Below are 3357 nucleotides of genomic sequence, written 5' to 3'. Positions count from 1 at the left end.
GTTGTACCTCATGCAACGCCCTGTCACTCATTGGTTGGCTTGACAATGACAGCAAAGGAGTAGACAAGAGCACAGACTGATCTGGGACCAGGCTAGAAGGTGTTTCACTCCTTCTTTAATTAGGTATCAAATGACCTCAGGAAAAAAGTTATTACTGGTGTGTACCGGGTCTACCATCGCTCCCCTCTCAGGTCAGCTTCATCATATAGCCTGGGTACCAGTCTGCTTGTGCCATCATGCCACTCTTGTCATGACACAGACTGCACAAACAGATCTGGGACCAGGCTACTTTCAGGACACAGCTAACTCCGTGTCATGACACAGATTGCACAAACAGATTGGGACCAGGCTACCTTCAGGACACAGTGTAACTCCTTGTCATGACACAGACTGCACAAACAGATGTGGGACAGGCTACTTCAGGACACAGTGTAACTCCTCATTACACAGACTGCACAAACAGGTCTGGGACCAGGCTACTTTCAGGACACAGTGTAACTCCTTGTCATGACACAGACTGCACAAACAGATTTGGGACCAGGCTACTTTCAGGACACAGTGTAACTCCTTGTCATGACACAGACTGCCACAACAGATGTGGACCAGGCTACTTTCAGGACACAGTGTAACTCCTTGTCATTGACAACAGACTGCACAAACAGATGTGGGACCAGGCTACTTTCAGAGACACAGTGTAACTCCTTGTCATGACACAGACTGCCACAAACAGTATTGAGACCAGGCTACTTTCAGGACACAGCGTAACTCCTTGTATCTACCAGACTGCACAAACAGATGTGCGGACCAGGCTACTTTCAGGACACAGTTAACTCCTTGTGAAGTAATAAGACATTTTAAAATCATTTTTTACATTTATGCAAACAAATCTACAGCCCTTCTGTCTTTAAATGGTTTTTTTTTCATTCAGTTTGGAGTATAACAAAGTATGACACATCAACAAACAACATCAACAACGTCAGTCAAGGGCAACTGAAGAAGACGACAGTGACTGATCCAAATGGTAACCACTATCCCACATAGTGCACGCATTGACCAAAACCCTCTGGCCCTGGGCGTATCCACTTCATTTTGACCAGAACCCTCTGGCCCGGTCGTAGGCACTCATGACCAGAACCCTCGGCCCTGGTCGTTATGCACTCATTTGTGAGCAAACCCTCTGGCCCTGGGTCGTTATCCATCATTTGACCAGAACCCGTATGGGCCCTGCCGTTATGCACTCATTTTGACCAGAACCCTATGGGCCTGGTGCGTATGCACTATTTGCACCAGAACCCTGAACCTGCTCTTATCACTGATTTTGACCAGAACCCTCTGGGCCCTGGTCGTTATGCCACTCATTTGACCAAAACCCTCTGGGCCCTGGTCGTTACCACTCATTTGACCAAAACCCTCTGGCCCGGGTCGTTAGCACTCATTTTGACCAAACCCTCTGGCCCTTGGCGTTATGACTCATTTTGACCAGAACCCTCTGGCCCGGGCGTTGTGCACTCATTTTGGACCAGAACCCTCGGCTCTGGCGTTATGCACGTCATTTTGACCAGAACTCTCGGCCCTGGTCTTATCCACTAATTTTTCCAAACCCTCTGGCCCTGGGTCGTTATGCACTGATTTTGACCAGAACCCTCTGGGCCCTGGTCGTTATGCCACTCATTTGACCAAACCCTCTGCGGCCCCTGGGGTCGTTATGCCACTCATTTTGACCAGAACCCTCTGGGCCCTGGGTCGTTATGCACTCATTTTGACCAGAACCCTCTGGGCCCTGGGTCGTTATGCACTCAGCATCTCGGAGTAGAAGGGCTGATCTAGGATCAGATCCACCCCCCCCCGTCCAGGTCATCAGATTCCTTCCTGTCTAAAAAGGTCAAACTGATCTTAGATTAGCACTCCTACTCTGAGACACTTTATGAATAGTCCTGGTCAAAAGTAGTGCACTATATAGGGAATAGGGCTCCATTTGAGATCCAGCCAGTGCTTGGTAGGCTAGGTATGGTAGGGGCGTGGTGAAGTTCACATAGGAAGGTCAGTACTGTTGTGTCTGGTTTTCCTGGAGGTACCGTCGTCACGGGGAAGTGCTTTCTGAAGACTGGACATGGCCGCCGTGCGCTCGATGTCGATCATGGCGTACAGTTCGGTSCGCCGCGTGGGGGTGGAGGGGGGGAGGAGGAGACTGCCCAGGCCGACGCCACAGGGAGTGGTGGGGGTCTTGGGTGTCTGCGGCCCYCTGGAGTCTGAACCCCTCTCCATCTCCAACTCAATGTAGTTCAGCTGCCTCAGGGGATCCAACCCACACGGTCCGCCCGCCAGRCGCCCRGACCGGAAGTCAAAGTTAAAGACGGTGGGWGTCAAACAGAGGCCGCTAGAGTCCCGCCCCCGCGGAAGGATCCGCGCAGAGTCCAGCTTGGCGCTGAGCGAAACGTTTACATTCTCTGTGTTGACGTAGTTGTGCATGGGGTCCAGACCCAGACCGTGGTGATGATGGTGGTGGTTGTGGTAGCCGTTAAGGGAGGGCGTCTTTGGTCCATATCCGTGATACACCTCCTCTTCATCCTCCTCGTCTCCCTCGGAGAAGCGCCTGGCGGTCTCCCACACCGGCGGCAGCGCCGGGAGGTTCTCGTAGTTAAGGAGCGCCGTGCGCCGCTGGGCGGAGTTGTTGGCATTGTGGGAGGAGTCAGGGAGGGGGGGCGGCGGGGCGTTGTTACGCCGGGGGTTGGGGGCTGGAACAGGGGTGGAGACGTAAGCATGGGTTGGTGTTTGCCGTTGTGGTGCTCATTAGGTGGAGATGGTGCTGGGTTTGGGCCCTGGGTGAGGTGGAGGGTTTGGGTTAGGAGGAAGAGGGGGGAGGGTTTGGGTTGGAGGAAGAGGGGGAGGGGGGCCCCGTCTTTGCGTTCATCACTGTCATAGCCCGTGTCAACAGTCTCCTGCCTGGAGACCCGGGTGGCGCCACCACACAGCCCTTCCATTCCCGTTCAGACCCCACGAGGGAGCTGTAAGCTGGGCTCCCCGTTAGACCCAGAACACCCCAAGCGCCATCTCTCCATCCCAGAACGGTCTGGAAACCCAGCCTCCTGTCCTCATCCCAGAACGTCTGGACCCAGCCTCCCCGTCCTCAATCCCAGAACGTCTGGACTCAGCCTCCCCGTCCTCGTCCCCAGGGTTCTGCTTCTGCCCTCTGAGCGGGGTGGGACCCAGGATGAATTTAACCCCTTCTGGCTCCAGCAGCACCTGAGGCTCCGTATCCATGTCTTGTCTCCGTGGGAGACGGAGGGGCGGTGGCTAGCGAGGAGGTCCTCTCCGGATTGGACAGCCCGCAGTTCCAAGGCGGTGTGGCTGCTGGGG

At 54.4% G+C, this 3357-nt stretch overlaps 1 long non-coding RNA gene and 1 pseudogene across 1 annotated transcript in view; both read right to left on the bottom strand.

Moving 5' to 3' along the window:
- LOC139026055 (uncharacterized) overlaps window positions 1-402 on the bottom strand; it is a 2404-nt gene extending 2002 nt beyond the window's left edge. Inside the window, exon 1 of the long non-coding RNA XR_011477756.1 lies at window positions 244-402. This is a non-coding gene — a long non-coding RNA (uncharacterized lncRNA). The remainder of the gene's footprint in view (window positions 1-243) is intronic.
- Window positions 403-1703: 1301 nt separating this feature from the next.
- On the bottom strand, window positions 1704-3092 carry LOC112076496 (fibroblast growth factor receptor substrate 2-like; annotated as a pseudogene).
- Window positions 3093-3357: the final 265 nt, after the last annotated feature.

The sequence above is a fragment of the Salvelinus sp. IW2-2015 genome, unplaced genomic scaffold, assembly GCF_002910315.2.
Source record: "Salvelinus sp. IW2-2015 unplaced genomic scaffold, ASM291031v2 Un_scaffold3795, whole genome shotgun sequence".
NCBI classification, from domain to species: Eukaryota; Metazoa; Chordata; class Actinopteri; order Salmoniformes; family Salmonidae; genus Salvelinus; species Salvelinus sp. IW2-2015.
The sequence above is the reverse complement of the archived record's forward strand: the minus strand, read 5'-3'. Positions and strand labels throughout refer to the sequence as shown.